Consider the following 14,909-nt stretch of genomic DNA (forward strand, 5'->3'; position numbering starts at 1 on the left):
TTTATCTTCCAGGTCATTTATCCATTCTTCTGCCTCAGTTATTCTGCTATTGATCCCATCTAGAGTATTTTTAATTTCATTTATTGTGTTATTCATTGTTGCTTGTTTCATCTTTAGTTCTTCTAGGTCCTTGTTAAATGTTTCTTGCATTTTGTCTATTCTATTTCCAATATTTTGGATAATCTTTACTATCATTATTCTGAATTCTTTTTCAGGTAGACTGCCCATTTCCTCTTCATTTGTTAGGTCTGGTGGGTTTTTATCTTGCTCCTTCATCTGCTGTGTGTTTTTCTGTCTTCTCATTTTGCTTATCTTACTGTGTTTGGGGTCTCCTTTGTGCAGGCTGCAGGTTCGTAGTTCCCGTTGTTTTTGGTGTCTGTCCCCAGTGGCTAAAGTTGGTTCAGTGCCACATTATATTTATCTATTCATCAGTTGATGGATGTGTATAGTTTTCATTTTGGGCTATTATGAATAATGCTTTTATGAACATTTGCGTACAGGTTTTTTTGTGAATGTATTTTTCATTGATCATGGATGTATATCTAGGAGTCGAATCACTATATCATATGTTAACTCCATGGTTAACATTCTGAGGAACTGGCAAACTGTTTTCCAAAGTGGCTATACGAGTTTTACATTCCCACCAGCAATGTGTGAGGGTTCCAGTTTCTTCACATCCTCATCAACACTTGTAAGTCCATTGTTTTTGATCATATCCATCCTAGTGGGTGTGACATGGTGTCTCACTGTGGTTTTAATTTGCATTGCCCCAGTGACTAATGACGTTGATCGTCTTTACATGTGCGTATTGGCCATTTGTACGTCATCTTTGGGTCACCTCAGTCTTAGGACAGATAAAAATTAAAATACCTTTATTTAGAGTGGAACTGATGCCTGTTTATAGGAACCAACAGCATTCTTTCAAGTGAGGCCAAATTAATAGTTGTTTAAAAATGCAAAGGGGAAATACTTCTTTAAATATATAGCATAGGACTCTGGTGTTAAAAACACACTTTTATCTTTAAAAAGTTACAAAAATTAACCTCAAAGCTAAGTGATTTCTCTTAAGGAAAGCTAAGGAAATTTCTCTTTTAGAGCAGAAAAATAAACAGTAACTACTGCTCACATCAAGAATTAAACAATGGGCTTGTAAGAGACATTACCACCAATATTCCTATTTTTGGAGGAGCCTCTGAGACTTGCTTAGGACTTAGTAGATAATGTAACAAATCTGCTGTTTTGAAAAAGATAAAGTTATCATTTTAATATTAATGAACCCACAGAGAAAAACTCAGTTCACGTGAAAGATAAAGTATAAGCGGAGGGGGGCTATCATACAGCCCTGCCCCTGACAATGCTCAATTAATATTTGTTGACTGAATTAATTTGAAAATAACTTCCACTCTACTTAATAATAGCTACTATTTACTGAGTGCTTAAATGTGCCAGATTAAGAGCTTCATGTATGTTATCTTATTCACTCATCTATGAGGAAGTATTCTTTTTTTTTTAAATAAGGACAAATTTTATTTATTAATTTATTTTTAAATTTTATTTATTGATTGATTGATTTTTGGCTGCGTTGGGTCTTCGCTGCTGTGCGCAGGCTTCCTCTAGTTGCAGCGAGGAGGGCTACACTTCGTGCACGGGCTTCTTATTGCTGTGGTTTCTCTTGTTGCGGAGCACGGGCTGTAGGCGCACGGGCTTCAGTAGTTGCAGCACGTGGGCTCGGTAGTTGTGGCTCATGGGCTGTAGAGCGCAAGCTCAGTATTTGTGGTGCACGGGCTTAGTTGCTCTGGGCATGTGGGATCTTCCCAGACCAGGGATGTGTCCCCTGCATTGGCAGGCAGATTCTTAACCACTGCGCCACCAGGGAAGTCCTGAGGAGGTATTCTTAAAATAATCTCAAATCTCATGTAGATGAAGAAATTAAGCCTTAGGGAGGTTAAATAAATTGCCCAACGTCAAACAGCTGCCAAGTGACTGACAGGGGCAAATTCAAACGCAGGCACAGACTTCAAAGCCTGTGCCCTTACCTCTCATACCTCTTGATTTTCTCCAGATTCTCAGGGAAATACGTATTGCAACACAAGGTATATGTGTAATCCAACTACTTTCAATATCAGATACTCTCCTGTAAGCTTCATGTTGTGTCACATGCTTCCATTTATCCTTCAGGATATCTGAGTGTTTCTTCTGGGAGTTATTTATCAGATAACTGCCCTTCTTAGGATAACACTGTACCTATAAAGATTGCGTGGTAGAGTCTTTGACAAATTGAACTTCTACAGGTCAGCTATAGCTGAATGCCAAAGACAGGGAAAGACCAGAACATAGTATGAGCACTCCAATGCTTGCTACGGCAGCATGTATACTAAAATTGGAACAATACAGAGATTAGCATGGCCCCTGCACAAGGATGACACGCAAATTCATGAAGCGTTCCATATTTTTATGTAAAAGAATGAAATTAGAACATTCTCTAACACCATACACAAAAATAAACTCAAAATGGATTAAAGACCTAAATGTTAAGACCGGATACTATAAAACTCTTAGGGGAAAACATAGGCAGAACACTCTCTGACATAAATCGCAGCAAGATCTTTTCTGATCCACCTCCTAGAGTAATGAAAATAAAAACAAGGATAAACAAATGGGACCTAATGAAACTTAAAAGCTTTGCACAGCAAAGGAAAGCATAAAGTATGGGCACTCTAAACAAGCACAGGAATGGCTTAGGTGTTTTACTGAGAACTCTACAGAGGCAAGAGAAGGTATTTTAGCGTAGGTGTAGCTGTTGCCCCTGCACTTCAGTCAAAGAGGGGAGAACATCAGGAAGGGGATGGATGCTCCACAAGGGTCTATCCTATGGGGATGGTTCTAGAAATAGACTACATATTCATCCCCACTTGAGTCCACCCTTAAGACTTTTCACAGGGGCTAAAATAGCTCCACTCACCCTGCTGAAAAAGGTGCCTCACACTTCCCTCTGAGTTGGCACTTCCCTTTCCTAACCCCACAGCCGCTAGCACCGGTGGTGCTGGCCAGGGGTGGGCCACATCTAGTCAGCACCCAAGAGTGAGGAAGGCATTTGGCCAATTCCAGAAATGGTGGAGAAGTTACTGAATCGCCATCATTAAGTTATATAATGTCAGTGCCACAAAGATTTCTTTGCCCATGAACAATTCCTGATTTTGCAGGAAATATCCTTGGATGCCTTAGTGGTGGGAGAGCAGCTTTCACTGGACCCTCTCCCTCATCTCATTCATTCAGCCTAAATTCCTCTCCCATTATTTTTTCAACCTTCTTCTTAACTCTGACTCCCTATTTTCACATCTGGCCTAGATCCTCAAAAAAAAAAAAAAAAAAAAACCATGAAATAAGAAAGGGATTGAGTGGCCAACAACTAGCGGATGGGTTAGGAAATTAAAACACATTCAGCATTGGGCTCTTAAGTGAAAAAATAAAAAAATTTAATGAATACTTCTTAAATGAATGAATAAATTTAGGATTTAGAGTAAATAGATTTCATCATAGGATAAAACATGCAGCCACTAAGAAGAATGTTTACAGAGAATTTTAATAATGTAGGGCAATTCCTATGTCGTGATATTAAGAGGAAAAGAACAGAATATGAAATTATACATATAGTATGCTCTCAACCGTGATGAATACCTATGCATGTAAAATCCTGGAAAGAAATTCACTAAAATTTTAATAGTTATCATCCTTGGATAGAGGTATAATGGGTGTTCTTTATAATCTTCTTTCTGCTTTTAGCAACTTGTGCAGTTTTCTCTATGAGCCATTCTTACATTTATAATCAGGAAAAAAACCCATAAATGTCAATTTTTTCTTTAGAAGAAAAGGATTCTGTGTATACTGCAAAGAACTCTCTTACTGTCCCAGATGTTTTCCCTCACAGCCCCAGGAAAACTATAAACCCTGCTCTGGGAGAACACTTCCCATGGCTACCTGGCTCCTCTGTGTCCACACATGTGATGATCTGGCAGGACGCGGGGATTAGCATGGGAAGGCACGTCTGTCTGTTGTGCACTTTGCCCAGCTCTCTCAGATCTGTGCTTGCTGTTTCACTCCCATCTGTCTCACTTGTTGCTGGTGAGGAATTTCCCCAAATTATCACTCCCAGCAGAAGGCATTTCTCTAACTAGGCCCTGGGAAATGGAGACGTAACATTTGCCAGTTTTCTGTACTCCTCTCTCGGATTGGCTTGGGCAACATCCCAGGAGAAAGCACTTATCCCCACCCCCATCAAGATCATTTAAGTGGCAAAGCTCCCCCCACAGTCATGTCACGTTCTCACTAAAGAAAGCCCTGCCTAAATAGAATTATTCAGAATTTGCAAGCTTAGGGTCCAGGTAGGAGCCAATTTTGAATTTTTGCTTAGGAATCCTAAATTTCCATTTCTGCCAGGCTGTTCAGAATTTAAAAGCAAAGCTATATACTAAGACTGAGGATTGTAAGGCCTGAGCCACAGATGTTCAGACTTAAGATGGAAATGAAATGCTCTGAGAGGCATGAATGTTTAATGAGGCCTGATTTAGAAATGACGGGGTATGTAGCCCACACATGGCCTTTTCTAGAAAGTTATCTTGTTCATGTGAACGTTGACGCGTATCAACATTCCCCAGAGAGCGCATCTGCCACCTGAGACAATGTACTTCTCTGGCCCAGCTCTGTAGCAGCCGAATTACTGAGTCAACAACAAATGTATGGCTGGGAAAATCCAGTAATCCCAAATTCTCATACACAGCCAATTAAAATAAATGTTTACTACCATAGGACAGATTCCTCACTGACTCTGGTTAGATCAACTTGTAATGTTTCATTGTTGTCCTTGTTTCTCAGGTCCAAAGCCGTCTCTAGCCTCCACAGGCAGAGCGAAGCAATTCCTCCCTGAGTACCAGTGCACCTTGTTAATACCTCTTTTATAGCACTTGTTACATGCCTGTAACAGCTTGTTTCCAGATCTGTCTCTATCACCAGACTGAGACCTCTGGAGAGCAAGGGCTATAGGTTCTGTACCAGAGCACAGTGATTGCCACTTAATAAATGTCTGTGGAATTAATTGCCTAATCAAAATGTTCATTTTTTTCCCCTCTCAGAATCGGTACAGCACTTTAAACAATGTTTAACATATTTGAGAGAGGCATATTTATAGAATTTTAGAACCGGGAGGGACCTCACTTTGTCAATGGGATAACCACAGCTCAGAAAAGCCCAATGACCCATACGAATCCATCAAGTGTTGCTGAGATCAGTGCAATTTTCTTTGCGAGAGTTAAGTGAGCTTTAGGAAAATGGACTTTTATTTTACATTCTGGGAATTCAAATGTGTAAAACTTTAACTTCCAGGTTTAGCAAAATGGTGCTAACAGGCCTCAAGAAGTATTTTAAAGGTGGATAGTATAGGTTGGTGTTTGGCCCAAGTCTGCCCTCTAAACTTGCAGAAGATACTATCAAGAGAAATCTTACTTTAATGTGTTAAAACTATTCTCATGAGTTTGTGGGACATTTTATTTTTATTTTCCATTACAGGTTTTAGATTTATAGAAAAGTTACAAAGGTAGTACAGAGTTCCTGTATACCTGTCACCCAGTGTCAGTTCTCCCTAATGCTGTCATCTTACATTACCATGGTACATTTGTCAAAACTAAGGAACTGGGCTTCCGTGGTGGCGCAGTGGTTGAGAGTCCGCCTGCTGATGCAGGGGACACGGGTTCGTGCCCCAGTCTGGGAAGATCCCACATGCCGCGGAGCGGCTGGGCCCGTGAGCCATGGCCGCCGAGCCTGCGCGTCCGGAGCCTGTGCTCCGCAACAGGAGAGGCCACAACAGTGAGAGGCCCACGTACCGCAAAAAAACACAAAATAACTAAGGAACTAACACTGTGTATTCCTATTAATGAAACTCCAGACTTTATTCAGATTTCACCAGTTTTCCCACCAATGTCCTTTTTCCATTCCAGGATCCCATCCAGGATACCACATTATGTTTAGTTGTTGTGTCTTCTCTGGTCTGTGACAGTTTCTTAGTCTTTGCTCTATGACAGTTTGTTTGTTTTTAGTTTTTATTGGAGTATAGTTGATTTACAATGCTTTGTTCATTTCAGGTATACAGCAAAGTGAATCAGTTATACATATACATATATCCTTTCATTTTTAGATTCTTTTCCCATATAGGCCATTACAGTGTACTGAGCAGAGTTCCCTATGCTATATAATAGGTCCTTATTAGTTATCTATTTTATGTATAGTAGTGTGTATATGTCAATCCCAATCTCCCAATTTATCCCTCCCCCGCTTACCCCCTGGTAAATATAAGTTTATTTTCTACATCTGTGACTCCAGTTCTGTTTTGTAAATAAGTTCATTTGTAGCCTTTTTTTAGATTCCATATATAAGCGATATCATATATTTGTCTTTCCCTGACTTACTTCACTCAGTTTCTAGGTCCATCCTTGTTGCTGCAAATGACATTATTCTGTTCTTTTTTATGGCTACCATGATAGTTTTGAAGAGTACTGTTGGGTATTTTGTAGATTGTCCCTCAAATTGGTTTGGTCTTATGTTTTCCTTGTGATTAGACTGGGGTTATGTATGTGTTTTTGGAAAGCATACCACAAATGCCAAGTGCCCTTCTCATCACATTACATCAGGAGGTAAATGATATCCCCATGCTATCGCTGGTGAGGTTAACCCTGATCACTTGGTGAAGGTGGTATGTGCCAGGTTTCTCCACTATAAAGTTAGTGTTTTTCCTTTCCATTCTCTATTCTTTAGAAGTGAGTCACTAGGACTGGCCTGGAAGGGAAGAGAGGTTTATCTTCATATAGTATTTGGAATTCTTTCATTAGGGAGATTTATCTCTTATCCTCCCTTTATTTATGGAGATTTTAGTTTAGTAGATAATAGCAATTCCTTGAATTTGTGGGAAGTTAAACTAAAATTATAACTGTATAAGACAGTAAGTTTGGGCCAATATAAAGTAAGCATATGGTGTTAGAATATGAATTTAAGAGATAAACACCTCTTTGGGGGACACCACCATGGCTGAGAGAGTTCACATCAATAAACTTTCCAGATTACTGAAATGTATTCCTTCAATCACCAAGAGCTTCTTTTTTTTTTAATATATAAATTTCTCCCATTCTTCTGGCTGCCTTTCTACGGTATATCATATGCTTTTATCTTCTTGAACAGAATATCCTGAACAAAAATTTAGCCTTTTTACAAACATTGATCATGATACTGAAATTCACAGCAACGATGATGGTTAAACTTGATGACCGCTAAAGTTTTTTCCAATCCAAGTTTAACAACTATCAGACAAGATTAATAAAGTTACGTCCCCAAATAACCGAAAACTTCTTGTTTTAAACCTAAGGGTTTTACTTTGGGCTGGGGTACAGTGGTCTCAGCCTTACTTCTAGATCAGAGAGAAGCAACAAGTGTTCACACAAGAGCAGGCAGGACAGCTCATACAAATCACGCAGGGAGGTTGTTAAAAGCCAGGTTCTGATTCAGGCCTGAGATTCTGCATTTCTAACAACCTCCCAGGTGATGCCAGTGTTGCTGGTCCATAGATCATTCTTTGAGTGACAAGGACCCAGGGAACCCTACCTACCCAGCTCTGTAGTCTGGCTGTTGGCAAGGCTTTAGGAGGCCAGGAAGTTCCTGGGACGGGGCAGAACTTTTCTCTCATGCTGCAAAGAGCTTTGAATAGACATGGATCATTCACAAAGTACAGTCAGAGCTTAGAAAAAGAAGGAGCTAGGTGACAAAAATAAATAACTCATTCTTCTAAAATAAGCCAAAGGAGGGAAAGAGAATTCTCTTCCTTAAGAGAACTACTTTAGAGGCAAACAGGTCTTGGACTTTCTGGTTCCTTTGATGTTGAAAAGAAGCACCCAGACTACATCAAAAGGGCAATAAGCTAGTTTTTCATAAAGATCAGTTTTGTGGAGAGAGGTCCACTTCTAGAACTTGAGGCTTCTTATCCTAAAATTACACTTGAGGATTTTAGGATGACACTAATGTACATTTTATATGATTGCTTCTGTTTTCTTACAAACACAAGGTGGGTTTGTCTGTCCTTCAAGATCTAAGCCACAGCAGCCAAACCCTTAGTTGCTTTCAAATTAAGCTAATATGACGTATGGAATCTACTTATTTAAATCTAAAGTCATTCCTCACTATCCAAGGGGGATTGGCTTCAGGACCCCTGTGGATTCCAAAATCCATGGATGTTCAAGTCAGGGTTTTTTTCAAGCCCTAGTCTTTCACCACTCCATTTCCATAGCTCAGAAAGATATTTTGCATACATTTCAAAATGCTTATCCCTGTTTACAGTGTCATTAATAAAGCTGATTCTGCCAACTTGTGCCTAACCCTTGAGCAAGTTGCAGCTTTAACGTTATATCAAGTAATCATCAGAGGAAAAATAGCTGAGATTTGACCTCATTTCTTGAGTAGATATGTGTGTGGTTGTCAGCTAGCTAAGCTAGTGGTTTAGTTAATATTATACAGAGTTATTGCTAAACTCTTTTTTTTCCCCAGATAATGACGAAAAATCAAAGTTTATAGCATGAATTATTACCAGTTGATAAGATTCTGAATCTATCATACTAGGTAACAAATATTATATGAGTTGATTTAATTAATTAATTAATATATTTAAAATTTTTTGGCCACACTGCGAGGCATGTGGGATCTTACTTCCCCGAACAGGGTTCCAACCCGCACCCACTGCAGTGGAAGCACAGAGTCTTAACCACTGGACTACCAGGGAAGTCCCCTGAGTTGATTTTAGATGAAAAAATGACTCTGGTATCATTGACTGAATTATAAAAGGTAAAGAAGAAAAATGTTGACTGCTGCCTGAAGAAATTTAGCTTGGTAAATATATATCTAAGACAGCGGCAGGCACTATGGCAGGATGAGATGCAGTCAGCCTAGTAGTGGGAACATGGGCTCTAGAGCTGTACTTCCAGGTTTGATTCTGACTCTACCATTTGTTGGCTGTATGACCTTGTGAAGTTGTTTAAACCCTCTGGATCTCAGCTTTCTTGAATGTAACAGGAATAATACTAGTACATAACTCACAGAGTTGTTATTATGATTAAATAATATACGTAAAGCACCACTCACTACACGTTCGCTATTGTTATTCTTATTCATAGGAACTGGGGGACTTCCCTGGTGGCGCAGTGGTTAAGAATCCACCTGCCAATGCAAGGCACACAGGTTTGATCCCTGGTCTGGGAAGATCCCACATGCTGTGGAGCAACAAAGACCATGCGCCACAGCTACTGAAGCCCGCACGCCTAGAGTCCGCACTCGGCAACAAGAAAAGCCACCGCAATGAGAAGCACGTGCACCTCAACGAAGAGTAGCCCCCTCTCGCCACAGCTAGAGAAAGCCTGCGAGCAGCAACGAAGACACAGCGCAGCCAAAAATAAATAAATAAAATAAATTTATTTTAAAAAAATAGGAACTGAAATGGGGAGAAGGGGAACTAGTCAAGACAGGAAGGCAAGTGTGGCCACATTAAGAAAAAGATGCTGAGAGCAAGTTCAGAAATGGGGAAGATAATACTTTCCACATCTGCTTCCTACATCAGGTATTCTCTGGACGTGACTACAACACTCTTGTATATAACTCTTCACTATTTGCATGTGTGTTGTGTGTGTGTGTAATATTTCAAAGTGATTTCCTATATATCATTTCATTTGATTATCAGCCATCTAGGGAGGTAAAATCTCTTATGCAATCTAGCAAATACTGCTGACTCTCACAGTATGTGGGTAAGGCAAGCACAGGATGGACCCTCAGGGCACCAAAGTACAGTGCAGGAGAGCACAGTAGAGCATAACAGGCCATCCCTTCCCGTCTGGATTACCAGAGGTGTTGCTGGGCTCTTTATATGTCACTGGAGATGTAATGTGGGGTTATTTTCTTTCCCAAGATGACCTTATTGTACATTTCCTGAAAGCATTATATTTGGTGATCCTCACAGCTTCACATTCATCAAATATATTGGGTTGGCCAAAAAGTTTGTGCGAGTTTTTCTGTAAGATGTTACAGAACGAACTTTTTGGCCACCCCAATATTTCCTGTTCCTTGGTAGTATGCATATTGTGCGTGCCTCACCCAGCCTTAGCTATGTATCAGAAAGTAGCCATTTAAAGCACTTTCTCTGTTTAGCCCTGAGAGACACTTGAATTGCTGTTTTGTTTTGTTTGTTTTTGCTATGATAGCAAGGCAATATCCTACAGAACAGTGCCACAAAAATATTTCAAATAGAATTAAGGGAACAGTAGAAATGACAATATGGTGATGATCAGAACATAATCTCTAGCTGAGTAATAGGAAACATGTGTCAGAGAAGTTATTGGCTTATTGTTATTAATTAAAACAATAATTAACATTGGCCACTTACCATGTGCCTGGCAGTATGCCAAGTGTTTTATGTGAATATAATCAACGTGATATTGCAATATGCCCAGCATATAGCAAACAGGAGGAGTTTAATAGATATTTGTTGAGTAAATCTGTGAGATAGGAATTACTTTTATCAATTTTACAAATGATGAAAATTAGGTTTAGAATTTTAAGCTTTGCCTAAGGTCACATAACTAATAAGTAACAAGTGAACCTAGCTGGTAAACTGAAATTTGATTGTAGCATAACATAGTGTAGTGGTTCAGAGTGGGAACCACAGAGCTAGTTTTGAATCCTAGCTCTGCCACTTACTGTGTGACCTTGGGGAAGTTACTTAGCCTTTCTGTGCCTCAGTTCCTTCATCTGTAAATTAGAAGTAATAATCCCAATCTCCCAAGGTTATTGGGAGGATTAAATGAGATCACACATGTAAAGCACTTAGAACTGTGGCCGGCACCCTCTAAATATAGCTATTACTGTTTAGTAGAGCCTTATATTACATACCAATAGAGTTTTCTACTTTTCAAAAGAAATTTTTATACATTATCTCATAACGTCCTTATAAAATGGACAATAATCATTACAATTAAGACAATAGAATCTCATGGAATATAATCAATAAAAATATTGAATCACTATGTTGTACACCTGAAACTAATATTCTAAATCAACTATACTTCAATTTAAAAAATAATATTATCTCACTTAATCCTCATAATAATCCATTTTATAGATTACAAGAATCAGGCTCAGAAAGGTTAAATGGATTGCTAAAGATCATACAGCAAGTAGTTAGGCCCTGTTGAGAAAAGGTAGAATGAAAGATTAAAGATAAACAGTGTCAACTCTTAAAATAAGAAGGGAGTAGAGGGAAGACAGGGAGGAAAACAACTAGCTCATTCAAGGCATAATGAAGCCATGTAGTAAAAGGGGTGCAGGGCTTCCCTGGTGGCGCAGTGGTTGAGAGTCCGCCTGCCGATGCAGGGGTCGTGGGTTCGTGCCCCGGTCCGGGAGGATCTCACATGCCGCGGAGCGGCTGGGCCCGTGAGCCATGGCCACTGAGTCTGCGCGTCTGGAGCCTGTGCTCCGCAACGGGAGAGGCCACAACAGTGAGAGGCCCGCGTACTGCAAAATAAATAAATAATAAAAATAAAAGTGGTGCAGGTTACATGCTGAGGAAAGCCAAAGGAAGAATTGATGAATTCTGTCTGGAGGTGGTATGTTTGCCTAGAATCCATCCCAGTGGCACCAAAGCAGGTCAGACACTGTTTCATGGCAATGAAACATATTGAGTCTGCTTGAAGTCAGAAAAGTTTGAGGGTCTGGGAGTAGCAGAGAAACATGGAAAGAAGTTTCCCAAAGAAAACTTTGAAAAATGCCTAAGCATTCATGACCACTCCCACACATTTTTGGACGTGGGAGGGAAACAGTGACCTTCATTTCAAAGGACAAATGAAGTATTCAGTACCGAGGATAACGTGAACAATGTGAGAAGTGAGTTATACATGGCCCGAGGCATGTAGAAATTATGTGAAAATAAGTAACTATATAGTCATCAGATTGTTTCATACACCTGGGTGTGAATCTTGGGAAAACCTAGAACCACAGTTGAGAACACTTCAAACTCAAATTTTACAGCCTTAGGGCTTATATGGTTCTGGACTCCCTCTAGTGGTTCAACCTTTGGTGCTTTAATTGGTACTCTTCAGTTCGTAGAATCATCAAATTTTGGGTCATATTAAAAACAAGCAAAAGGACCACACAACTCCTGAGTGGTTTCCCACAAGAAGAAAACTATGTGATTGAATGGTATGATAATGTGGCTATTAAGGTAGTTGAAATAATAGTGTTTCAAATGGTCTGACCTAAAGGGACACAGTGGATTTCACTGGCTGACTAGAAAAGCCAGTTATTCTGCTGAGAATGTGTGAATAATAGCTGGAGGTCCGGGAACAGGATTTCTGTTTGCTTTTGTTTGCAACCTAAGGTGAGAATTCAACCTTTTAGGGATAGAGAGAAATGACTATTTTCTGGGTATATGGGTCCTACAAGGTCAGAGAATTCTAGCTTGACCTTGTATAAAGTCAACCTTTCAGACCAACCCAAAGCAACATGTGGTTCCCTTCATATCATATCCCTAATATTACAGCCTATACATCTGTTTTAAACCAAATTCAGAAAATTCTAAGAGTGACTTAACTTTATTTGCTTCCCTATATTGGCTTTGGTTATGCCCCTTGGCTATGTCTCCTACTTCTTGCACATGACCACATGAGGAGGCAGACTCTTGTGTTCACTCCATTAAACTTTCACTTCCTAGCCAGTTCTGCATTATAGATTACATAAATCTGCCAACTCTTTAATATGACAGCCCTTTGCATATTTAGGACAGTTATCATGTCCTGTCTTCTTTCCCTTTTTTGGATCCCCAAAGCTTCTTGGTACCAGAATAAAAGAACCTCTGTGAGGTAGAGGTATCATAATTGAATAACTTAATGGGCATTTTGTTCACATCTTCAGAGGTAAAAACATTGGCTTTTAAAAAAATTTATTGAACTACAGTTGATTTACAATGTTGTGTTAGTTTCAGGTGTACAGCAAAGTGAATCAGTTGTGCATACACACATATCCATTCTTTTTTCGATTCTTTTCCCATATAGGTTATTACAGAATATTGAGTAGAGTTCCCTGTGCTGTACAGTAGGTCCTTATTAGATATCTCTTTTATATATAGTAGTGTGTATACGCTAATCACAATCTCCTAATTTATTCCCCGCCCCCCCCGCCTTCACCTTTGGTAACCATAAGTTTGTTTTCTCCAACTGGGACTCTATTTCTGTTTTGTAAATAAGTTCATTTGTACCCTTTTTTTAGATTCCACGTAAAAGAGATATCATATGATATTTATCTTTCTCTCTCTGATTTAGTATGATAATCTCTAGGTCCATCCGTGTTGCTGCAAAAAAAAAAAACATTGGCTTTTTATTTCAGAAAATACAAAGCTGTTCTTGAAAAGTCTGAATTTAGAGTCTTTGTTCTCCAAAGAGAATAGAAAGCAATACGATTAAGAGAAAGAAGCAAACAGAATGTAATGGGTGATTTACCCATTTCAGGACCTCCTCCTAGTATGCTATTTTCTAGTTCCTTTTACGTTGTTCCAGCACAGTAGTTGGAAACATACAGCAGAGATCTGATAAGTGACTGTGGACTCCAGAAGTTAGTCATAGTGTCTTCCCTGAGGTTTGGATAGAGTGAGGCCAGGAATGGGCATTAGTCATAAGATCCCAGATCTGACAGTACTTTCCATTGAGAAGAGATCACTATAGAGTCTGCAGCTGATTATTTGCATAAGTAGGAATAAAAAGCACTCAAACCCCAGTGACTTAAGCATTCCGTCTGCAATCTCAATTTTGTAATCACATAAATTTGGTTTTCAGTGAAAGTGGGAAAAACAGAGGTAGAAAGATGTGAGTAGTTTAAAAAAACAAGGCATATTATCTTGACTTTGAATATCTGTAGCTCTCTTTTTTTTTTTTTTTTTTTTGCGGTACGCAGGCCTCTCACTGTTGTGGCCTCTCCCACTGCGGAGCACAGGCTCCGGACGCGCAGGCTCAGCAGCCATGGCTCACGGGCCCAGCCGCTTCGTGGCATGTGGGATCTTCCCGGACCGGGCAGGCGGACTCTCAACCACTGGGCCACCAGGGAAGCCCTATAGCTCTTTTTGATGAGTAGAATTTAAAAGGATAGGAGGAAAGAGTAATTCCCGGTGGGGAAGGGAGAGGAGAGGTGGAAAGCGAATATTAGGTGGAGGTCTTAATAATGTAGACAGGCATTGCCTCTAATACAGGACTTAGTACTGTTGTGCCCCAGATAGACAAGAAGGACTTAATCACATGAACAGAAGAGGTTATGATTAAGTTGTTGTCAAAGAACATTCAAAGGAGAAGTCAGGAATATGAACAGAATGTACTGGTGTGCCACAACTACGTCAGATGGCCTGGTTTTCCTTCTTTCCCTTCTTCAAGGGATTTAAAATGCTACACTGTGATTCTCTTTTGCTCGGCTGATTCTTTTGTATACGAAGGACATGCATGGACTTTACAAACAGGTTGGAACCCAGGTTATCGAAGGTGCCAAGGCTGTATTTCTCATCCACTCCAAGTCACCTAAGACATTAGCACGAGAGCACTCCAAAATACTGTGCCCCTGGGCTTCCCTGGTGGCGCAGTGGTTGGGAGTCCGCCGGCCGATGCAGGGGACGCGGGTTCGTGCCCCAGTCCGGGAGGATCCCACATGCCGCGGAGCGGCTGCGCCCGTGGGCCGTGGCCGCTGAGCCTGCGCGTCCGGAGCCTGTTGCTCTGCAGCGGGAGAGGCCGCAACGGTGAGAGGCCCGCGTACCGCAAAAAAAAAAAAAAAAAAAAAGGAAAAATAATTTGCCTCCGAGG

General features: G+C 40.2%; 1 non-coding gene across 1 annotated transcript; it reads left to right on the forward strand.

The window, feature by feature from the left end:
* The first annotated feature begins 2,350 nt into the window (after positions 1-2,350).
* Positions 2,351-2,454, forward strand: LOC112410658 (U6 spliceosomal RNA). Its single transcript, XR_003005467.1, has one exon. It is a non-coding gene; the product is annotated as a U6 spliceosomal RNA (small nuclear RNA).
* Positions 2,455-14,909: the final 12,455 nt, after the last annotated feature.

Source organism: Neophocaena asiaeorientalis, unplaced genomic scaffold, assembly GCF_003031525.2.
Source record: "Neophocaena asiaeorientalis asiaeorientalis breed wild unplaced genomic scaffold, Neophocaena_asiaeorientalis_V1.1 scaffold713, whole genome shotgun sequence".
In the NCBI taxonomy this organism is placed as follows: Eukaryota; Metazoa; Chordata; class Mammalia; order Artiodactyla; family Phocoenidae; genus Neophocaena; species Neophocaena asiaeorientalis.